The sequence below is a fragment of the Protopterus annectens genome, chromosome 7.part0 (genome assembly GCF_019279795.1).
Source record: "Protopterus annectens isolate FY-2018-M chromosome 7.part0, PAN1.0, whole genome shotgun sequence".
NCBI lineage: Eukaryota > Metazoa > Chordata > Ceratodontiformes > Protopteridae > Protopterus > Protopterus annectens.
This window is the reverse complement of record NC_056739.1, coordinates 967,273,269-967,298,952: the sequence shown is the minus strand read 5'-3', so window position 1 is coordinate 967,298,952 and position 25,684 is coordinate 967,273,269. Positions and strand designations below refer to the sequence as shown.

The window sequence follows — 25,684 nt, the reverse complement described above, 5'->3', positions numbered from 1 at the left end:
ATATCAGTTAAGAAATAGAGCTTCCTGCTAAACCCAAAGGTCACTCCACCAGAGCTCTAGCTACTTCTGTGGCTTTTCAGGCCAGATTGTCAATGGAAACTATTTGTGCAGCAGCTACTTGGGCTAATCCACATACCTTCATTTCACATTATAAACTGGATGTGGCTTCCAGAAGCAGAGCTGATTTTGGTTCCACTGTTTTGAAGAGTCTGTTCCGATGAGCCACCTAGGATTGAGGTGCTAGGGACGCTGTCCCAACCAGCAAGAATGAAGGCGAGATAGACAACTTAATATTAAGTAGTTATGTACCTACCATAACGTTCCATGTCAGTTGTCTTCTTCTCGCCTTCTTTCTTGCGTCCCACCCTCCATCCCCCTATCCTAGTAGACCGAGAAGAGTTCCTTAGGTTTTTTGATCACTGGCTGAGTCTTCTCTGGCTATTACTTCTGTCAGTCTCTCCAGTAGGTTTCTGTATCCTGCTAAATTTACAGTATTGTTATAATTGTTATTATTATGTCTGTAGTTAGGTTACCAAACAAGATCTGGGTATCTAGCGCCAGGCATCATGGGATATAGGGGGGCCTCGAGCCAGTAAGCAGCTCTCGAGCTTTTGAAGATGGCCAAGTCGGAACCGAGGATTGGCTCCGAACCCAACCAGCAAGAAAGAAGGCGAGAAGAAGACAACTAACATGGAACGTTATGGTAGGTACATAACTTCTTATTCCTCCCTATCCCAATTTAAGTGCAACTTGGACAACTGGAGAACAGGAAATTCATCCCTGGTTTGGCACTTATGTCTCTAATGGACACAGGCAACCTGTAAATGGTTTATCTTCCAAGCCCCTACTTGTAAATGTTTCATCTCCCAAACCCCTGCTTACACTTATCACAGGTATCAGAAATTGTCAGAAATTTAGGATACATGTCTAGGCTTAAAAAGGGCCTTGTGGTCATTAGCCTAGTAACCACCTATGAACCTATGAGATATTTATTATCCACCTAAGTCACCACCAACTCTAGCAGATGGGATATCAGTTTAATGTGTTATTTGAAGAATGACACACTCAAAAGTGCGGCACCCTCTTTATGCTGCATACCAATGTTCCCATATATTTGTCCACTAGAACTGCAGTTACTACTTGTGTGGTTTGTATAAGTATATATAAGTGCAGATGCTTTACTCAGCAGTGTGTTTGGTCAACATCTGTTTTGTTGACAGCTTTTGGCTGACTAAACTTATGGTCGACAGGTGTGCAATAATCTCATAACTCTCAGGGTTTGTGAATATTCCCTTTCCTCAATTGTGTTCAATCTTGGCATTAGTATATATAATTAGCAGGGGGTAATGAGGGGCACAGTAGGTGTAGGGAGGTTTGCACCCTTGCAAAAAACAGAACAGTTTTTTTGTTTTGTTTTAAGTTTTGCATGCGCCAGCATTGTTTTTCTTCTTATGCGTAGTAGTGCATCAACATTTGCTTTTTTGCCATGTTGTGGTATCCATCTGAGACATTAACAAACTCTAATGTCAAGGTAAGGTAGTGTAATCATGGGTTCCTATTACGTGATCGAAAGTATAAAACTTCGAACACCACAAGATCGAACTTGTATGTTCGAAGTTTTATAATTTCAAACACAAAAAAAAAAAAAACGAACAGAAACTAACTGTAAACAGGGGGGCAAGCCCCCCTGCGCCCCCCACACCCCCCGCTCTTTAAATATACCAACTCCGAGATCGCACTACAGTACGGAAAGTGAATATTTCCCTTTACTGCACTGTAGTGCAATTTCAGAGATGGTATATTTAAAGAGCTGCACTGTACTGTGATTTCGGAGTTGGTATATTTAAAGAGCGGGGGGTGTGTGGGTGCAGGGGGGCTTGCCTCCCTGCTTGCAACAGTTATTGAGTTGATTTTGTTTTGTTTTTTTTTTTTAATTCGAATTGCTGAAACTTCGAATACTTGTGTTCAATGTTTTCGGGTTCGAAGTTTCAGCAATTCGATAACGTAATAGGAACCCTGTAATCATATGTGTGAATGTGTGTTTGTATGTTTTAAATAATTACTGAGTACTTAAAAATGGCTGCTGATGCACTAGCTTTCCTTGTTTCCATCCTGATAAATCAATCCATAACTGAAAACTGTGTTACATCTGTATGGTAAAAGTCCTACATTATACTACTGCACAAGAGTGATACATCAGCAGGGCTTACAAACTGTAGGCAAACTGCAGTCCTATCATCACTGTCAAAAATTCTGAAGAAATGTATCCATGCACAAATTATGCAGTACCTCCCTGACCATTCTCTCCAAAAGCACAACATGGTTTCTGATCCTTCCTTAGTACTACAGTTGCTCTCATCAGTATTGTTAGCCTACATAGCAATGAGTGCAACTTAGTATCTTCTCTTTTCCTTGATTTAGCCAAAGCACTCAACACTATATCCCACCAAACTCCACTTAATATACTACCTTCCCTTAGCCTTACCAATTCTTCTCTGTCGTGGTTCCATATCTACCTGACTAACAGATAGCAAGCATCGAAATGGCAACAAGGGCTCTCATTTAAACCAGTTACCCGTTGGTGTCCCACAAATCGTTATTAAGCACCCTTTTTGAATGTCTTCATAAACTTCAGAGAAACAGTTGACCAGTCCACTCAGAACTGAAGATATACTGTTTTTATTACATAAACCTGGAAATAAAAATCAGTTAAGCGCTTTTGTCCTTGACTATTTTAGGACTTCAGAACCATTAAGTAAAATCCAAACATCCCTTTTTAAAAAAATCTTATGACACCCCCCCTTTACCTTAATTACTTTGCAATCAAGATCATGCGTAAAAATTTTAAAAGGCATATAAACCCCACCATTCTAAAAAAAAAACAGTATTGTGGCAATAATCCAAAAATAAACACAGTAGTGAAGCGACCATGCAGTAGGCAAGAACTATGAAACATAAAAACTTTTTAATGCACAGAGAAACAGTGGTGAGCGCTTTCGCAGATGCTTCCTCAGACCAACAAACATTGACATACATTAAACGGACCCTTAACTAAGAACATTCCACCAATCAACACACAAGAAAGTCTTAAAAAGAAATACTTTCCATTAAATAGACACTTCATTAATAAATGTGAAAAACCTTAAAATAAACATAGATAATAAAAATCCTGACAATATATGTATATGCACTAAACACAACAATTAAAACTGTGCATACAGGCATGTCCTCCCCATGGTCGAGTGATGTTAAAGACATGCAGGTAGGTACGTGCGTGAATGGGCATGGCTTCTTTGAAGGTTGGGCGTCGGGCTGGCAACTCGACACCATAAAAATCCACTGCCAGTTATTAGCAGACGGGAGTTCCGCTGTGGCGACCCCTAACCGGGAAAAGCCGAAATACTTTTTTATACAGAAAAACATATTAAAACTATTGAAATAATGTAATGTCATATTGATGCTAATGTAATCTGCCAAATGTCCACAAATGAATCTAATGCATAACTACTTAACAGAAAGTCTCCTAGCTTTCAGCAAAGGTTTCAATGAGGCTCTCTCATTCAGCCCTCAAACTTACCATCCACTTAAGTTCCCTGTTTTCAGTATCCACATTACAACAGAGGATTGTGGCAATGTTGGATGATTTGCTCAAAAGTAGATCTTTAACATCTGACATGTATAAGTTCTTAACTGGTTGAACACCCCTTGATACATATTATACAAGGTTTGCCCAAGATACATAAGAATGGGCTAACACCCTGCTGTATGGTCGCTTCACTACTGTGTTTGTTATTTTTGGATTATTTCTACTCATTCTTTACTGTTGTGAAGCGTTTACTCTGCTGGATGTCCTTATATTTATTCTACCTGTATTGTGGTAATAGTAATAAATAATGAAAAATATCTGTAGCATTCTCTCATTGACTATATATATATATATATATATATATATATATACACATACATATATATATATATATATATACACACACACATATATATATATATATATATATATATATATATATATATATATATATATAGTGAGTATTTACAAACACTGGCTTCATATTCTTGATGCAATACGTTTTAATTCATTAGTAATAGAAATCGATTCATTGAGCCCTGATGAATTAGAAGCATCCAGATATCACCATCTCTATATAATAAATGATTATGCCAGTCTCCCCCATAACAAGAACTATTTATTATCTCCAAAATGCAAACATTGAATTTACTAAAATTCATACATGTTATAACATGACTAGCTAGGGCACTTTTGCTATCCTTTTTCTTTATACTGTAATTATGTTTATATATTTTCTATTTAAAGTGTTCTCTGTTTTTCCCTATATAGAATGCTGAACATGAGTAACATCTTGCCAAATATACAACCTTATCAGTGTTACACTTGTATCTACCTTGATTCATCCATCTTTGCAGTCTATTCACCAGATCTCCACTAAAATCTGTGTCTGTGTATGGACATTGGTTACAATGTTCACATTTCGTAGTCATATAGGATTTGTGATTGGTCTGTCTAGAATTTTCTTAATGTTAATTCTATTCTTTTATATAATCACTGGAGATTAGAAAAATCCATCTTCAAATTAGTGTTACTCTTTAGAATAGTCCAGTTATTGCACAAAATATTTTAGTATCAAATGCATCTGATGAATAACGCAGTATCATATTATTAATATTGTTTGAATACCCACTGAAATTAAAGGCGGCCAGTTCTGAATTACTTCTTACTCCATTCAAATTGTTACATTGTAAACCTCCTTATAATTGGAGCATTCACTTCCCACTTCTCTGTTGAAGTACTTGTTTATAAAAGTCATCAATAAGCAGTTCCAGATTTCCAAGTTCTAAAAACATTCCTTTGAGCTTACTAAATTCATCCCTAGACCATTTCATCATTCACTGTAAGCTTGGAAACCTTTATAAATTGGCTTTCAGTATTCCCTTCTTCTGATGTAAAGGGTTACTGCTTTTAAAGTGCAGAAATGCATTACAGAATGTAAGTTTCCTATAAATGGAAGTTTTGAATTTGTTTTCCATTCTGTTACTAACTTTAACATCCAAAAAATGCATCTGCTGACTGTTAAATTATGTGCAAATTTTAAAAAATGTAGTAATGGTTTCCAATTCATTAACAAAATCCTGAAGTTGGTCAAAATTTCCTCCCCATACTACAAATATATCATTCAAGTAGCAGAACTACTCTTGACAGTTTTTAAAAAGATCTGTTTTGAAAACAGTTTCATTATTCCATCTAAGCAGAACTGCATTAGCAAAAGTGGGAGCACATGCAGCCCCCATGGCGACACCTTGAAATTGTTTGAAATATTTGAAAAAAATGATTTTTTCAGTATCGCATCCATAAAATCCCATATTAGTTTAACTTCATTCACTGTTAATAGTTCAAACTCTGTCAACACTTGTTCAAACCATGCTAACACACATTCATCTGGTATAACTCTAAAAAGATTCTTCGTATCTAAAGTGACGAGTAAACTATTTTCGCTAGAAGTGAGATGTCTTAATTTGTCTACAAAGTCCCAAGAGTCCTTTAGGACATGATACTGTCCTTGAATAAATTTTTTAATTTTCTATCAATGAATTTTACAGTGGATTCAGTAATGGGTCCTTTTGCTGAAATGATCGGTCAAAATGGTGGGTTGTTTATATTAGAATGAATTTTCGGTATACAGAAAATTTGGGGTATATTTGGAAAATTAACCTTTAAAAATGGTATTAGTCAGAGGAAATATTCTCAAAAAGCAATAACTCATCTAGATAAATGTTAATAAAGTTGTACTTGTATTCATTTCATTTAATCATAGACGTTGATAGACGTTTTCATCTGTCAACATTAGTGTCATCCTGCTGATATAATCCATTGTGCCTACAAGCACCATTCTACATCCTTTGACTGGTTTCATACATCTAATATTTTTATTAGATGTTACATCAAGTAAAATAGCTTTTTCATCTCTAGATAAATTGTAAAACATTTTTCTCTTATTGTTTAAAAACTTTTATCTCTGTTTCACGTTTTTTTTTTTTCAAAAACATAACCGGGTGCATAGGAAGATTGAACACACTTTCACGTTTGAGCTTTAGGTCAGGAAACTGTATACTTTTTTACTCCCCAAGAATACTTGCAGGTTAAGTTTCCTAGTAAATATTTTAAAATCTAACACTGTTTACTCAGGTTAGCTCACCCTGAAGGGATAAAAGTAAATCCCTTTACAAATAACCCATGATGCTCATGACCAATGTTCATGTCTGTAAAGTTAAAAATGTTGTAATTATAAAAGGATGTGACAGAAAAAGTACCTTGTGAAAAAATATTCAAATTGATCTCCATTAATTGTTCTCTGTTTGCCATGTCTGTATATTTGTTTCTCTGATGTTTTTTCCACCTCCAGTTCTTGCCTTTCTCTCTCTCTCTGTCCCCAGTTCACTGTTGATTTCATTCAATCCCTGTGTTTGCTAGCCTTTCTGATCACCTCAGTGTTGGTTGATCCAAAGGGAAGTCCGTGTCTTTCCAAAACAAGTTGTCATTTCTTTCTGGTCCCTCCATGTCATTCCTACTGATGTTGTTGGGGACCTGACCTGTTTTACGTATCCTAGGATAAGCTGTTATTTCGATACTCTGTATCATCCCATTGCAATTTCTTGTCTTATTTTTTGTTTCACTGTAGCTACCTTACTTTCACCTGCTGAAAAACTTTTATTGAAAGTTACAAACTTGATTTCACATTTTAAAATCCCCATATGATGATCATTTTCCTTCATAACCAGTCGGGTAAGCTCCAAGCCAGTTTTATTGAACAATTCAAGCAGCTCTAAATGAAATGGGGAGTGCTCCTCCACCCCATGGTGAAATTTCCGCAGGCATAGAGCCTTCAGGACATGCTGGCATCTAATGCTCTCACCCAAAAAATAATTATCCATTTACAGTGATTTAAATTTAAACACAGTCCTGCCTATTTGTTTTGATTTTTTTTCCCTAGATAAATATTTATTTATTTATTTATTTTACATTTGTTGACCGGGCTAGTCTAACTGGACATATATCCGTTTACAGCAGAGGTTCGGGGAGAAAAGCTCCAGTACAGGTAAAATAACAATGATATTTAACAAAAAAAATTATTATTCATAAAAATATACAAGGTACAAGAGAGAATTGCAAAAAAAGATGTAAATACTTATAAGTCAAGTTACACAAATTAAAAATAAAAAGAAAATACTGAAGTTTAAAATAATAGAAGGCATACTTTTGAGATGCAACTCTCAGCACTAGAAAGTGTCAGGCAGGAGCTCAGTAATGGGACGGGAAGACCAATAAGGTGTGTTGAGACTTACTTTCAGTCGGGATTAGTACAAGGACAATAGCCATTGAGTTTTAAGATGTTCTTTGATATGTCTTTTGAATAGAGAGGTAGACTCTTGAGTAGCTATTTCTTGAGGGAGTAGTTTCCAGTGTTTACCTATGGAATTTGAAAATAACGCATCCCCAACTTTATTGTATGATTTAGTTGTAGATACTAGGAATTTATTGGCAGAGCGAAGTGTGGATAGGTTTTTATAAGGAGAAATCAGTTTAGCCAGGCTAGGAGTATTATCAGGGAAGTGAAGGGTCTTATGAATGACACGTAATTGTTGGTAGAGTAAGTGGTTATTTAGCTCTAGCCAATTTAGTTGTTTGAGGTTGTGACAGTGGTGAGTTCTAAGGGGAGTAGCATTAATGAATCTGGCTATACTATTATAGCAGGTAGAGAGTTTGGTAATGTTGGTTTTAGATAAGGTAGTAAATATAGCTGAAGCATAAAAAAGGGTGGAAAGCAGGTGGGTCTGTGCAATGGTTTTTCTAGCTGCTGGGTTAAGGAAGGGTTTAATTCTGTAGAGTGTCCCAATTTTTTTATTAACAGCTTTAATAGTAGCATTAATTTGGTCATCAAAGTTAAGATGGTTTTCAATGGTTATACCTAATAGTCGAGTGGTCGTATCGAGGTTAATACAGGTAGAATTATTTGAGGAGATAGTGAAGAATGGTGTAGGAGATTTATTAGTAGGAGTAAAGAGAAGAAGCTTAGTTTTTTGGGGGTTAAGGAGGAGGCAGTGTTGCATAAACCACTTTTCAACGTTATGGAAAGCTGTTTGGGTGATGGATTGGAGGGAGGAAATATTTATAGCAGAGCAGATCAAAGTCGAGTCGTCTGCATATTGGATGCAGGTCGCTTGTGGCACATTCAAATAAAGGTCATTAATAAATAATGAGCAAAGAAGGGGTCCAAGGATTGATCCTTGTGGAACACCTACATTTACTAGGAGTAGGGATGATAGGTTGTACTCCCAAAGCACTGCTTGTTGCCTGTTTTCGAGATAGCTTCTAAACCACTGTAAAGAATGTGAGCTTAGAGAGAAGAGGTTGAGTTTTTCAAGAAGTATATTATGGTTAACCATATCAAAAGCTTTTGATAGGTCTATGAATAGTGCAGATGAGAAATGATTATTATTGTTGTAGTGCTATGGTGAGGCCTGAAACCATGTTGACAGTCAGCTAGAAGTTTGTTTTGAAGAAGGTAGTTAAGAAATTGTTTGTGTATGCATCTTTCCATTATCTTAGCTAATGGGGACAGTAAGGCAATAGGGCGATAGTTAGCTCAGAAGAAGAGCCCCCTTTATGTAGAGGAATTATATGAGATATTTTCCAAATGGTAGGGATTTTTCTTTCAGAGATGGTCCTATTAATCAGAATAGATACTGGGTGATAATAGCTTTTGCGGCAGTTTGTAAGTATTCAGATGGGAGTTGGTCAGCAGATGGGGTATAAGGTTTGAGTTTGATGAGAAGCTTATAAATAATAGATGATGAGACAGGTTGAATTTGAAAGGCGTTAGACGAGGCTGAAGAGATATCTTGTGAGGATGCAGTAGGTGTGGGTAGTGAGTTGGCTAGGGTTAGAATGGCTTCTGTAAAGTACTTATTAAAGGCATTTGGGATCTGAGTAGTACTGTTGAAGTTAAATCCTGAAGGGATAGGAGTAGGACAGTGTCCTGGTTTAAGAAGTTTATTAACACCTGACCAGAATTTTTGAGGGATATTTTGAGTAGTATTTTGTAGATGAAGATAAAATTCCCTTTTGTCTCTGAGAGTATCTTTCTTGGTGGTATTTCTTAACTGTTTGAAGAGGAGGTGATGAGATGGACATTTGGTAGCTCTCCATCTAGCCCAAATTTTATTTCTAAGGATAATTTTTTCTTTTGTTTGCTTAGTTAGCCAAGGGGCAGTCTTGGCTCTTATCCTGGTAGAGCAAAATGGAGCATGATAATCAAGGATTTGCAGAAAGTTAGTGTTAAAATAGGTCACAGCTTCATTAAGTTCAAGGTGTGTCAAAGGCGACCAGTCACATGCCTGTAATTCAGCAAGGAAGTTATCAGGGTTGAGAGATCTTTTTGAGCAACATGTTCTTAGTTTATGAGTATTTGGAATATTTAATTTTTGTCTGATGACATATGTAAGTATATGATCACTAATACTGTCAGGAAGGGTCCCTGGAGTATAGTTGCTAGGGGGGTTATTAATAAGAATCCAGTCCAAAATTGTTTCTTTCTTATTTGGTTTATGGATTCTAGTTGGAGTTGTTATTAATTGTGAGAAACCATGGAGATTAATATGGTTAGTAGGTTGCTGGGCTGCACAGGTTTTCCAGTCTATGTTGAAATCACCAAGTATTATGGCTTCTTGGGGTAGTTGGTTTGAAAGGGAACTAAGTAAGTTTTCTAGAATCGGAATATTATTACCAGGGGGAAGGTACATACAAATAAGATAGATTGCTTTGTTGTTGTTTATCTGTAGCTTGATTGATAAAATTTCAGCTTTGTGGCCTGTTAATGGAAGTTCATTAAAGAGGGTAATTTGTAGGTTAGATTTATAGATAATGGCTATACCGCCACCTTTCTTCTTCATGCGATCATATCTAAGTATGTTATAGCCAGGAGGGGTAATTTCCTGGTCTTGGGTAGAGGGTTTTAGCCATGATTCTGTTAGACATAATATATCAAATGAGTGCAAGTGAAGGAGAGCATGGAGGTGGTGAATTTTGTTATTGACACTTCTGATGTTAATGTGAGCTATTAGAAGGGAGTTGGCTGCTTTACTACATGATGAAAGAAGTGGAGAAGAATTAATATTTGGGTTATAATCACTCATGGTGGAGGGACCGGGATTCGGATGAACATCTCCATGTAAGAGGAGTTGGTGATGAGAAAAAGATAGTAATTTAAGAATTTTAAGTGAAATATTAAGAATTTTTTTGTTAAGATAGTAAGTCATGTGAGATACCCTATGGTATTTTGGCAGTAGATAGTTGGAAGAACAGGTAATGTTACTATGATTAAGGGAGCTGAAGAAAGAGGAAGGTAAAGTTTGTTTTAGATGAAGGTTTTGTTCATATAAAGTGTTAATTTCCAAAGAGGTGACATAGTAAGATAAAGAAAGAGAGGTTATAGCAGTAGTAAAGAGAAGGATATGAAAGAGAAAGGCTTTTACAGTTGGTGACATGGTAGAGAAAAGTTGAAAAGATAGTGTGACTTGATAAAGATGCTCAGTTAAGAACAAGTAGAACAGTAAAAATTTATGTAGTAGGGATAAAAGGAGATAAGTATATATAGGTTGAGATAGGAGATAGTCAGAGGTAGTCAAATAAGAAGTAAAAATTAGATAGTAAATTAAATGTAAAATAAGGCAGGGTACGAAAGAGTTATAAAAGAGGAGGATGCTAGAGATAAGGTTAAATAGTAATTGAAGCAGATATGAATAAAATAGTTTTAGAGATGGAGGTCAGAGATGGGTGGATACGAAGGAGTAGAGGGAAAAGACTAGAGAGGTATAAGTTGAGGGGAGAGGTCTAGAATGATGGATGGAGATAGGTTAGGAGGATTAGGGGGAGTGTCTAGTGAAGGAGTGGAGGGAAAAGACTAGAGAGGTATAGGTTGTGGGGAGAGGTCTAGTATGATGGATGGAGATAGGTTAGGAGGATTAGGGGGAGTGTCTAGTGAGGTATAAGTTAAGGACCCCTGGGGTGGGTGGGATTTGGGGGTAGGGAGGGGAGCGGAGCGGGGCAGACACACCTTGTGCGAGAGCAGTGGAAGAGAAAACAGGACATGCTGGCATCTAATGCTCTCATCCAAAAAGTAATTATCCATTTGCAGTATTCTCCATTATGTACACTTACATGGTTTGCATCACTATAATTTTCAAGCCATCTGGTAATGTTAGCGGCCTCAGATCAGTCAACTTGGGAACTCGTTCTGTTTAGCTCCTGTCAACTGTTATCTCTGCCATTACTCGCATGCAAGACTCTGCTGTTTGTTCTCTGCCGATCATTCGAATTGATTGTGTTGTTCAACCCAGTACCTGAATTGTGTACCATGGTTTGTGTTAGTTGCTGCACCAGCAAATTAATGTTCCCAACAAGTGAGGATAAATTGAGGTTATTGGTGTCTCCAAACATTAAATCCTTAGAACCATGTGCAGACATAGTAGGAACTGCTCGTAAATAAAAATCAGCTTGTAAAATCGAAAACATGCAGAAGGCTCCAAGTGGCTTTTCAGTATTCCCTTCTTTTGATGTAAAGAGTGACTGCTTAAGTGTTTAAATGAATTACAGTATTTAGGTTTCCTATAAATGGAAGTTTCTTCATTGCAAAGTCATTAAGTTAAGGGGGGTGTGTCATGAGATTTTTAAAAGGTATGTTTGGATTTTACTTAATGGGTCTGAAGAAGTCTTAAAATAGTCAAGGATGAAAGTGCTTAACTGATTTTTATTTTCAGGTTTATGAAATGAAGACAGTATATCCTCAGTTCTGAGTGTCACTTTCTGTATGCATTCCATCTGTTCTCCCTTTTCTTCAGAATAACCCAGAAAGCATCTAAATCGCAGTGATATCTTTTTGACCTGAACAGCATTGATTCTTTCTCCTCTTTCAGATTTCCTGGGTGAAATCTTGTGTGCCACCTTTGCAAATTGACTTGACTCAGGACATGTGGGCTTTTTAATTCAAGCTTGTTTTATGCATCTGCAAAGGTACATCTCTTACCTCTTTTAGCTGCATTTCTGTATAATTTTTCCTGCCATCATTCTGGCCTGTTAAGCACTTTCTCTAGGGAGTTCTACACGTGTTACCAATCAGAAAATATATTGTTCCCATGTATCCTGGAAAAGGTGACATGCCCCTTTATGAGACTGCTGCTTCATTGCCCAATCTCCCAATACATAACCCAGAAAACTGTGTTGTTAGTGGCCTGGCCATCTTCCTATGAGGGTTTCTTATGAAAAAGTATTTTAGCCTTCTGTAAGGACAGGATCAGTCTTAGAACCAGACCCACATTTATGTCAAAGTAATGTCCGAGTTCTCCTTCAACCAAACTATCTAAACAAACAAACTTGTGTTTTCTTCTACAACTCCTAAAACAAGGGATAAAGAATTCTTCATGCTTTTATGCCGAGGCAGTTGAAATGATACCTAGATAAAATTTAAAACATCAGAACCTAAGAACAGCTAATTTTATGTATTTATTAATTTGTTTAACTGTGTGCTGAACACAAATATCCCTGTTCAGCCATAGCCAGGTTTCGGCATTGGCCAACTAGACGGTTGCATAGGGAGCCACTCTAGCAGGTGTACTTTTCCAATATTTATTTATTTTTTGTACTATACTTTCTTTAAAACATGTTAAATGAATACAGGAAAAACTGAAGAGTAAGACAAACTGAGAAAAAGAAAATAAAAAGTAATCTGGATGGCATAGGTGACCAGGATGGGGACACTGGGTGGTGTGGGGAGGGTGCACTGGATCCCTTTTGCCTAGAGCACCAGTTGACCAAAGGCCAGCCCTGTGTTCAGGTTTGACCTGGGAGTATATCTGGTTGTGACTTACTCAGAGTCGCACATAAAGCAGTTAGTGGATGGAAGGGATCAAATCTTGGACTGTAGGAAGCAGCTGTTTAATTTGTATTCTTTGCAAAGAGGAAAGATGTAAAACCAGTTTCCAAATAAACAGTTTCTAAGTGACTGAGACACTGCATTTTTTCTTTTAGTGTCAATATCCTGATGGTCTACACATGTTCGTAAGACCTTGCTTTTAGAATAGTAGGGTAGATATCCTGAGATTTTTTCCCCTGACAAAAAAGTTCTAAAGTGACACGATGATGTCAGCTTAGTACAAGCAATGCTCTATCAATGTGTAAAGGATTGATGTCAACCAGGCCTTTGGGGAAATGGTGCTGAATTCCAGAAGTCAGGCTGGCTGTTAGGCCTTCTACGTCTGAAGTTCCTGTACAGCCTATCTATCCCTGGAGGAGTGTTCCCAGCACAAGAATCTGGTAGTCTATTGCCCGTTTTGGGCCAATTTCTAGCTCTTTCAAGTCCCCCTGTATAAAACCCACTTTAGCGCGGCTTTGCGTGATTTTGCGCATAGCGCAGCATCGGGCAGCACCGCTTAATTGGGTTTAAACCATTCTCGGCTCCATAAAGAATGCTCTTCACTTTTTCCCTTAGAACTGATCTAGTTCTCATAATAAACACCCTCTTCCCACTCTAAAGCCTGGCACTTGCTCACTAAAGCAATTATATAAGTCAGCACTAAAAACTAAAAGCACTACACCCTCACAAACTCCCCTTGAGTACTTTGTTCCCCATTGGCCCTTTTTTCAATTATAAAGGAATTCCCAATACTATTCTAGCATGTCCAAAAGTCAGTTGTCAGTCTCCTCTCCGGTCCAGCTGGTGAATCTGGGAATCTTGAGGCAATGTTACAACTGCCTCATGTACACAGACAACCCTCTCCTCCTCCCAACAAATTCCAACACATGTGAGAGATGCAACCATATAGCCAAACTGGAGGCTAAGCTCTCTCAACTCAGTATTGGCGTAACCAGTCAGGAGGAGAAGGAAACCACACTCACTACAAATCCAGTCTCACATAGACCTACCATAACAGCAAACCAAACACATAAACACAGAAAAACATACTCAGAGGCTCTAAATAAAAATCTGCCTAAGCATCAGAGACCTCCAAAGCAGACACCCAAGCAACCGCTACCCCAAAACAAAACACGTGCAACACATAGCTCACAAAGCCAGTGTGCCAAACAGTCACAGCCCTTAAGGCTAAACAACACACCTGATACACTTGTAATAGGTGACTCTATCGTCAGGCACACTGACGTCCCGCTCACCAGGCTGAACAAGGAGAAGGTCACGTTGAGCTGCCTGTCGGGCGCTAGGATCCGCCACATAACAGAAGCACTCAGGTCACTCCAAGGCAAGTACAAATATGACTCAGTCATTGTCCATGCTGGTGTGAATGACCTGAGACGTACCTCCCTGGACTACATGAAAAGAGACATAGAGGAGCTCTCTGAGCATGTAGCCCAGGCCGGTATGACCCTGACCTTGAGTAGCATCTTACCCTCACCAAGAATGATGCCACAATATGAAGACAAGATGATCAGTTTCAACAATTGGCTTAAGTATTGGTGTCTTTCAAAGGGGATCCAATGCCTGTCTGCCTGGGATGGACATGCTTGACAAGCCACGATGCTTCGCTAGGGACGGCGTGCACCTGTCACCCCTGGGCTTTCGGATATTGGCAAAGGCTCTTGCCACCCCCATAGTGCCTTTTTTAGGCAAGGCTCAAAAGACAAACCCACCTCCATAGGTATCACAAGGGATAAGAAACTAAGAGTAATGCTACTCAGCACCAGAAGTCTAAACCTCAAGATGCACGCACTTGAAACTCTCCTTAGCATGGAGAACATCGATATCTGTGCAGTAACAGAAACCTGGTTCAAGGCTCCTGAGAGCACCCCAGCACTACCAGGTTATACCTCATACCATGTTTTTCGGCCCCAAAACTTGGACCGAACCACAAAAGGAGGGGGAATATCAAAATTCGTCAAAGATAACCACACCTCCAGGTTGGTGGCACAGCACGAAGCATCAGAGACTATCCATGTGCAACTAACAGTGGGTAAAACTGCCTTCCAGTTTATAGCCTGCTACAGACCAGCCTCCCAAACCCAGGAACCCCACTCGGCCTTCCTGAGAACACTGGAAAATATGAAGGTCTCTCCAAACACCATTATATTGGGTGACTTCAACTACCCTAACATAGACTGGGAGCATTACTCTAGCTCCAACACCCTAGCCCGAAGGTTCCTAGAATTTATAAACTCAAATGCTATGGAACAACTTGTTGCCACTCCCACAAGAGGAGAAAACATACTGGACCTGATCATCACCAACATGGGGACTCTATGCTCCAGACCAGAAGTGTATCCCTCACTGGTAAGATCAGACCATAAACTAATCTCACTAGATATTCACATCCCGACCCCAGCCCCTGCCCAGAAAACCACAGTGTAAAACTTCTCTAAAGCAAATTTCACACTCCTCAAAACCGAGGTGGAGTCCTTCAAAGCCCCCGGGCCTGTGGAAAATACGGCCCAGACCGCAGAATCCTTTGTAAACGCATTCTATGAACACCTTCAGGAATGCATGGATCATGCAATCCCAAATAAAACCAAGACCCAATCCTCCAAAGTTTGGCGACCTGTCTGGTGGACCCCAGCCATAAACAAACTATATAATAGAAGGAGTAAGCTAATACATGATAGAGCAAAATCCCAAAAAGGGAAGGCATCTCTGATCAGTATTAGCAAAAAACTATGGGCACTCATAAAATCGTCTAAGGCCAGCTTCGAGAGAAACATTGCACAGGACACTAAGGATAATCACAAGGCTTTCTTTAGTTATGTTAGGAACCTGGGTGGGAATTCCCAGATATGCTCAGAATTAGTCCAAAATGACAAAAAATGCACCGAACCCACAGACATTGCCAACATCCTAGCTGACAGGTTCAGCGCAAGCTTCTCCCCGCCTTCCCCACCTAAAGGGCAAATATCTATCCCAGCAGAGTGCTGCCCCCCTGACATCTCAGATGCTCAGGTAAGAGCCACCCTCTCCAAAGCAAAAAACACAGCATCAATGGGACCAGACGGTGTCTTGGGCTGCGTCCTACATGAACTCCAAGAAGAACTAAACCCAAACATAAAACTACTGTTCAATCTCAGCCTTACTACAGGATATGTACCCAAAGAGTGACGTACAGCAACAGTGGTCCCTCTCCACAAAGGTGGTGCCTCAACAGATCCTGGAAACTATCGCCCCATAAGCCTGACTAGCTTGGTCTGCAAAGCTATGGAAAGGATCATCATGGACCTCATAAATAAAGATATTGGGGACCTACAGACACTGGATCCTACTCAGTTCGGCTTTGTTAAGGGCAGATCCTGCCTCTTAAACCTGGTTGATTTCTTTGAAACAGTCACCAAGGCCATTGACGAGGGGAAAGTGGTCAACACAGCCTACCTGGACCTTGCAAAAGCCTTCGATACAATACCCCACTCGGGCATTATAGATAAGCTCACCAGCTTAAATATAAACCCCTATGTCACTAGATGGGTTGCAAACTGGCTCAAGAACAGAACCCACATGGTTAGAATTGCTGGAGCCATGTCAGACTCCAAACCAGTTACAAGTGGCGTCCCACAAGACTCAGTCCTGGGACCTCTCTTGTTCAGTATATATTTCTCGGAGGTACAGGCTAACACGGAAGGACTGTGGCTGACCAAGTTCGTAGATGACTGCAAAATGGGCGTCATAATCGGCTCTCCAGCTGACACAAGCATCCTCCAAAAGGGCCTCATAGAAACAGACAACTGGTGCCAGAGCCATGGCCTCAAGCTAAATGCCAAAAGGTGTATAGTCATCCCCTTTGGCAAAAACAAAGTGCCCACAAATTACCACATAGGTGGTAATCCATTAAGTACGGAAGAAGTAATTAGGGACCTGGGGACCCAAGTTGATAGCAATCTCTCATTTGACAATCACGTGGCCAAAGTGGTTAGAAAAACATTTTATATAGCCCACCTAATCATGAAGGGATTCACATCTAGATCAGGGGAGGTCATCGTGCCTCTTTACTCATCCCTCATCAGGCCCATAATTGAGTACAGTGCCCCTTTTGGGATGTACCTTACAAGACACCTGCAGCAACTGGAAAGACCCCAAAAGTACCTCACCAAGAGGATCAAAGGGCTCGAACAGATGCCATATGCTACCCGGTTAAAGAAACTCTAGCTCTACTCAGTGGCATACTGCCTGCTCAGAGGCGATCTGTGCCTGACGTATAAAGCCATGTCCAACCCGGAATTAATGGACATGCTGCACCTCAGAAAATCCAAATCCCATTGAGCTACGCACTCGAGACACTTGAACCTCAGCACTGAAGTAAATACGACATGCTGGAGGGACAGATTCATAACCCAGAGGCTCCCTTCACTCTGGAATAAAATCCCAGTCCAGGTTAGGCAGAGTCCCTCATTGACTCTCTCCAAGACGAATCTTGATGAATGGTTGGGAGATAGTAGGTTTACCCCGGGTATCACTTCTGTGTCACACTTAGACAGAGGCACAGTATACTAACCTCGAAAAAGGGCATAGCAAAATTCATTTAAAATGGGTGGCGAAAGCCAAACACACTCTGGCTAGGCTTATAAATGCCCTAGGGCAGATAGCCTAATATGAACCTATAAGGACTACTGTAACAATGATGTACTTGATCATTTACTATCATGGTAAGTTCTTTAACATTTTTGTTTTTCATGCAGCATCTTAAATGCATTGCAACACACGCACACACACACACACACACACACACACACACATACACCAAAACACACACACACACACACCAAAACACACACACACACACACACACACACACACACACACACACACACACACACGACACACACACACACACACACACACAACACACACAAACACACACACACAAACACACACACACCAACACACACACTCACCAACACACACACTCACCAACACACACACTCACCAGCACACACACACCAGCACACACACACCAGCACACACACACCAACACACACACACCAACACACACACATCAACCATTAATGCAAGGCTGAAACAGACCACAGAAGAAAGTTCAAAATCTTCCAGTGTTCCATCTAGTTCTCCATCAGATAGAGACTACCTTCTGCCATATAAGGGTTGATACCTAGGGTTGCCAGATGTATTTGAGAGGGACTGTCCCAGCCCAGTTCCGAGTCCCACACTGCCTTTTGAAAATCCTGGTGAAACAGACTCCACTTTCTGATTTTTGATTGGCTTGTATACTGGCATACGGGCCAGTCATAAACCACAAAGCGAAGCCACTTCTGTTCAATGCGGAACAGTTTTCTTTTTGTCTTCACTTAGCGTGAAAGACCTTTTTTTTTTTTTTCCAGCCCTACCTTGGCCCTTCAGAAATATGGCAACCCTGGTTGATACTGACTGTCTTCATTCCTGCTTCCTCAATTATTTCCTGTTCAGGAAATGAGCACATGGCATTGAAAGAAGGGGTTGTACTCAGCTCAGTGCTTTATCACAAAGCACTTTATAGAACAGATGAAATTTAATTAAGCAAATAAGTTAGAAAAAACATGTAAAGTATTTATTAAGTAAAATACATTTCAGTATGTAGATAAAATAATCTGAATTTATGTTGTTGATTAGGTTAGTGAATTGATTCAAAATAGACCTATTTTGTCCACAGTTTAAGACTTGCAGTAGGTTTAAGAAAGAATGTAGACTTACATTTCAGAATAGTTGAACAGAGAACAGTTGCAAAATTTGTAACGAAGTATGACAGTTCAGTATCAAAACATTCAAATGTTGAAAACACGTACCGTATATACATATGTTTACTGTAGGAAATTACTTTCTCTTACAAATGGAATGATATGACAAAAATTCAAAAGCATGCACAGTATACACACACACACACACACACACACACACACACATATATATATATATATATATATATATATATATACACACACACACACACACACAGATTTGGAATTAAAGGTTCTTCTTTGTAAAATGCAGAGTTACAGAAGATGTTGCATTTGACAGTATTCAGTGTTCATACCAAGTGTCAGCAAGAATGAAGTAGAAAGGGCCTAGCAAAACAAAAAGTAAGTGGTAGAGGGAGTGTTAATTAGTTATTTGCAAATGTATAGAGCAGTTGTAAGCCTCTCTCTTCTAGGAAGCTAATAGTTTCTCTTGGTATTTGTTATAGATAGGAAAGCTGTGAATTTCACTTGGAAGCAAGTCCCATACTGTTGGTGCAACAGCTGAGGGTGCATGGGTGGTAGATATGAGGACGTTACCAGGCATAGTAAGTCCAGGATGTTGGCCTGGGATCAAAGTTGATAGGGGTATTTTTAGAGTTGATCTGTGGTTTAACGGTGGAGTACTGTCACTACACCCTTTTTTTTTTGCAACTGAAGCAGAGTAGATCAGCACGTTCTGATAAGTGAGACAGTTGGCTCTATTAAGAAAGATCCAGTGTTATTCCATTTTGGTTGAGAGTAGGTGGATGAGGCAGAATTTTTTTAGAGAGAATTTGTAGGTCATGGAAATGTTTTCATACATATTCTATTTATTGTTATATGGTGCTTCTGTCTGTAGTGCTACCTTATACTGGAGTAAACAAGTGCGAGATTTGTCAGCATCCAAACAATTTACAGATAATTTTGTTTTTTAGCAGTGACCTACTTAATTGTGGGTCCTCAGTGACACCAAGCTATTTTAAGGAGAAACAAATTGCTCTGTAAGTCTATTATTGTGGGATAATGGGGTAAAGAGAGAGAGGGAGAGAGGTAGAAAATGTTTTAGATTTTAATGAGCAAAGAAAAACATTTCTTTTTTGTATACTTAGTAAACAGAGATGCAGAAAATGTTGAAGTTTATATAATGTTGTAGTTTCATAATACAATGTGTTATCTAAGTAATTAGATTTGACAATTTTAAGTCAATAGATGAAGAATTAATGAAAATGCTAGATTGTAGGGGCTAAGATCAAGTCTCTGAGGTCATCAGTAGTGATTTTTTTTGTGGGAATGAAAGGCTGGAGGTATATTTACAGAACATGTTTTAAATGAGAGATGGGGCAGCCACGGTGCTGCAGTGGTTAGCATTGCTGCCTCACAGCAAGAGGTTCTCCGGTTCGATCCTTGACTGGGGTGCCTTCTGTGTGGAGTCTGCCTGTCCTCCCTGTGGTCACGTGGGTTTTCTCCAGGTATTCCAGTTTCCTCCCACATCCCAAAGACATGCTGTAGGTGGATTGGACACTCTTAATTGGCCCTAGGCATGAGTGCGTGTGTGTGCCTTCTGCGGAAGGTTGGGTGCCGGGCTGGTAACTCAACGCCGTAAAACTCCACTGCCAATCATGAGCAGATAAGGTGATCCGCTGTGGCGACCTCTAACTGGGAAAAGCCAAAAGAAGAAGTTGTTTTATATGAGAGGTACCACAGGAAACATTCTAAAGTAGAATGTCCAAAGCTAGAGTATTCCAGGATGTTAAGTAGCAGTTTATGGTTAAATGAATCAAAGGTTTTGTTAAAATCAACAAAAAGGGCATATGTAAGGTGGCCTTTGTTAATAATATAGAAGCAGATAATTGAGGAAACGAGACAGGAATGGCAAAGCTAAACTGAGTACAAAACTGCTGTTTTATTAAATGAAGCGCTTTTTGTTTGCTTGCAAAGCAAACTTCATCAGATAATTGCAACAGATGCAAAATATCTAAATAAAAAGAAGCTAAGATAATGCCATGTAGTTAATTGAGCCAATCAGGACACACAAAGAAACAAATGTATTTAAAAACACACTCCCTCTTAAAAACATGATAACTAAATACTAAAGTGAAAAAGCTGTTCTATACATTAAAAGTAAGAGTAGACAGTAGTTAACTCCTACAGCCCATGACACTTAACTAAATACAGTTTTTCTTAAAACTACTTATTAAACAGCACTATAAGAAATATATATACAAAATGCAAGAGGTAACCTCAACTAAACTGGTTACAAGTATAATTAAAATAGCCATTTAATAGGCCCTCTCATCTTTGTAAACTTTTCAATTTCAAAATACAACTAATAGAGCAAGTTTCATTTAGGCCTGGAAAATTATAGGCATTTAAGTTGATTTGCCAAAACAGTTCTAATTCTTCTAATTGTAAAGGTAAGTGGCCACCCCTGATGTGATAAGGTACTTGGTCTATGATCATACATTTAAATTTATGTTCCTTATAAGCCAGAATGTGTTTTGCCAGTGCATTTTCAATTTTCCCTTTGGAAATTGCATATTGATGTTCATAAACTCGGTCATGGAGTCTACACTCCGTTTTACCGATATAAAAAGCAGGGAAACATTGGTACCTAGCTAAGTAAACCACATTATTGGAATTGCAATTAAATCTTTGTTTCAGTTTGTACTGAATATTGTTGATGTGGAAATAATTCGCAACATCAACATGTTTACAAAAATTACAGGATTCACACTTGCCCATACCTGTAATTTTAGGGACACTCCTATGTTGTTGTTCCAACATATTCTTCAGATTTTTACCTCTTCTGAATATCACTTTGGGGTGCTTTCTTAACTTACTAAATAACGGGTTAATTCTAAATAATTCCCAATTTTTCTGGATGATCTTAATAATTAGTTGACTGTCCACATTAAATGTGGTGATGAAACTCGGGTGAAAATCAACTTTGCCTCTTACACTCTGTTCTCCAAGGCTGTCCATGACCACTTGGTTAACATCATTGGAAACACTCAATTGAGCCATACCTACTTGCTTAACAACTAAAATAGGACTGTAAACATTGTTACACCTCTTGGATTTAATCGCTTCTATCAAGGAATCTAATAGGGCTTCAGGATAGTCACTGCTCAAGAACGTGTTTTTTAATAAATAACATTCATCCACAAACTCATTGTCCTGACTTACTATTCATGCAGCACTCACCAACTGGTCTTTGATAACTGACCGTTTCTGATGGTGAGGGTGACAACTTCAGAAGTGCAGAAAGGCATTAGAATATGAGCTCTTCCTATGGATATTTGCTATAAAACATTGCTGCACCCTATTCTTTGTTAGCGAAACATCCAAATAAACTATCTCCTCAGTTTTGAAGGTGGATATAAATTGCAAATACTGGGTTGACTGATTGAAGTAGTTTACTAAGTTGGTACTGACATTGATGTCACCTTTTAATAAAATAAAAATGTCATCTATGTAATGTGTGTAGAATACTAGGGAGTTACTCAGGTCTTCATTTGTAAACACGAATTCTGTCTCCCAATATGCCATAACTAAATTCGCTATACTAGCTCCACATGGGGAGCCCATAGCTACCCCCACTTTTTGCAAATAAAAATCATTACCGAACATAAAATAATTGTTAGGCAAAATGATATCTAGTAATTCTATTACTAGAGAAATTTCTGTCACTGATGCTCCATTTTTCCTTAACATGAAGCCAATCCACTCAATACCTAACATATGTGGAGTACAGGTATAAAGATTTTTCACATCCACCGTTAGGAAGTTACAGTCCTCATTGAATTGTAGGCTGTCAATTTTGCTCCAAAATGACCAAGAATCCTTACACACTTGGTCTTCAGGTTCCAAATATTTCTTCAATATTGAATCAACAAATTTTGCACATGGATAGGTAGGTGAGTTACGACCATCTACTAAAGGTTTCTTAGGTGAATCCACCAAACTTTTATGGATTTTGGGAATTCCAAAGAAATATGGGAACCTAGGGTATGACAACAACATGTAATTGTAGATGTTTTGCTCAATCCTCCCTTCTTTGAATAAATCATTAATTACATTTTTAATCTGTTTATAAGCTTTGTTAACCTCTGTACGTGAACTCATTTGGTAAGCAGTGGTGTCCAGTACCATTCTCATCCGTTCTGCATAGTCTGAGTTATCCAAGATGACTAATCTCCCTCCTTTATCTGGCTTACAGACACAAATGTCTTGTGTCTTAATAAAGTTGAGGTACTCCCGCTCATATTTACTCATGTTATATTTGTGCTTCCCCTTACACCCATCCTTAATGATATGTCTAACATCTAATTCACAAGTGTGTTCAAACACTTGAGTACAGGATGTAATGGGAGGTTGAAAGTACTCGGTATATAAAAACGATTAACCCCATCATTCATAACATTCCCCCATCATCAAATTGAAATTCAGTTTCCGAGTGAAAGTCTTAATGTCAAGAATGGTTTTAACCAAGTTCAGGTGTTGGGAGGGAACAAAAGTATGTCCTTTGGCAAGGAACTCCACAATATCAGGAGCAATCTTGAAGGTGGAGTAATTATATTAAAGTCCCCTGCTTTATTTGTGATGATCTCTGGGCCTTGAAAACTGAGAGCAGTACCTACTATCTCTTCCGCTTGTTGAATTTGTGGTTGCTCTTGTTAGTGTTCTGGTATATATTTATCTGTTTCGGTTTGGCCTCTGAAGGATGGGCCTACTGAAAATTTTGATTGGCATGGGAGGTATTATTCCGATCTCGAGAGGCATTTTATAACCTTTCACTCCTATGGACCTCCGCCGTAGCTTCATCAGTGTCCAAAGAATCAAGTTCATCATGGACATTATTATAAGAAGCCTGTTCAAGATGATTAAAATTACTGGAATTATTATGATTATTAGGGTTGAGCCTGGCTCCCTCAGATGGGTGTCTGATTTCATAATTAACTTGTTGCCAGACTTGAGCTACTGAAGGTACAGGATAAGCTATACTTTGATGGTATGCTAAACGCTCACACTGGAGCTTTTTTAATTTATTAGCTCTAAGTTTGAGCATGCATTGATCTATGCTAGAGAAAATTCCGCTATATTCAAATTTATAGCATAAAAACTCTATATCAGTTTTGACGCTGGAATCCAAATCCGTGACCACTTTAGTTAAACTCTCAACCCAGATATTATAGTGTTTGACCATAAGTTCCAGAATTTCAAAGCCTTGCCTATCAAACAAAGCTAACAAGTCTCTATGAAAGGTAGAGTCCGGTTCTAGACCCGTAGGGTACTGGTGGTGGTGTAAGCCTTTAGGTACCATCTTCTGTGCAAGACATTCACGAAAGTAAGAAATTTCTAACTGCAATTTCTTAATTTTAACAAGGTTTGTGTCCAAACCTTTAAGCTTGGTAACTAAATTTGAAGATGAACTATTACCTCCAGCCGGTCCACCTTCACCGCCCACCTGTGCTCCACTAGACAACGAAAAACCACCTGCAAGCCAGGTTGTCAGTGAGGATAAACCAATAAGCCCGGAGGTAACTCCAAACCCATTGTGTAATGAGCTGTCAGGTCGTAATTGTGACTGATTTTGGTTGAGATAAGCCCATTGTGGTGCTCAGCCCTTGCAGATTACCATTCGGTACTGGACTAGCACTAGAAGTGCTTCCAATAACGGCCGCAAAAGTTTTAAGCTGGTCCAACCTTCTGTTGTAGCTGTAAGGCTCTCCTGGTTGCCACGACTAACCGGAGACTGAGTGAGCTGTTTATTCAAACGGTAGTTATCCTCACTGTTAGCATTGACAGAAAGATGAGGAAGCATGAGAGACTCACGTAGTTCACGTTGAGTCTGATCTAAATGATTCAGTCATGAAAAAATGGACTGGATCTTCGAGGATAACACATCCAAGATGATGTTCATGTCACTGTGAGCAGCATTAGTATTTGCTCAGAAGCAGATCATACTTGTAAAGTAAAATACAAGTTTCCATCAAAGTTAAAATAAACATAAAAATTTTGTATCTGAAAATTTAAAAATTTCAGTTAAGATTTTGTATGCAAAATGTATCCTACTGTATAACGCATAGTTTGCATTCAATATGAAACTCTTTACTAAAGGAAAATAATCTAATCAGGAGCATAAAGATCTGTAGGCAGCCAGAAAACATTTCTTTTCACTTCACCATTTGTAGGAACAAGTTTCATTGTATAAGTGATGGCAGCTTTTCACCTTTGTCCCTTTAGTTCAAAAAAATGCACATTCAATGAAAATAATCTGTGAGCTGTTAGGTGATACAAAGAATAGTGAGCACTTTTGACGCTCGTGTTAGTAACGTCAGGCTTGCCCAACACACGTCAGTCAGTGTGGAATGAAAACAGCTGCATCAGCTCCCTGTAAGAGGCCATTTTATTATACTTTAGAGGAAGCTCTGTCGAGACGTCAGCCTCCTGTAATTGACTTCCTACAGCCATCAGCACCCACTGCATGTTGTCCACATCCTCTACAGACACCACGAGGCAAACTTTTCAGTGAGGATATTTTTATTCTGGGGATTGTGGGAATGAGCTATCCAAAGTCCTGCAGCTCTTGCACTGTTGTCCAGACTTCCCGCTGTGAGGAAGCATCTTCCATATATACTTCATAAAGCCCACTGGTGGCGATACTGTCTGTACTGTGTAGCTGTACTCCACTAGTGTGACTGCTGATATAAACAGCTGTATCTTGCTGCTTTGATAAATCTATCTGTTATGTCCACTATCTTGGTATTTTTCCACTCAGCAAGTTTATTTTAGATGTTTTGAGTCAAGGATGTTTTTAATACGTTGATTATTGAAGCAAGTTCTTTTACTTTACATCTACTTGGTAAGGTGTGTTGCCCGTAAGTCTTTCAAAATCAT

At 38.9% G+C, this 25,684-nt stretch overlaps 1 protein-coding gene across 2 annotated transcripts in view; it reads left to right on the top strand.

Moving 5' to 3' along the window:
• The window catches only part of TUBGCP4 (tubulin gamma complex associated protein 4), a 944,163-nt gene that overhangs the window by 600,750 nt on the left and 317,729 nt on the right, over window positions 1-25,684 (top strand). The window lies entirely within an intron of this gene.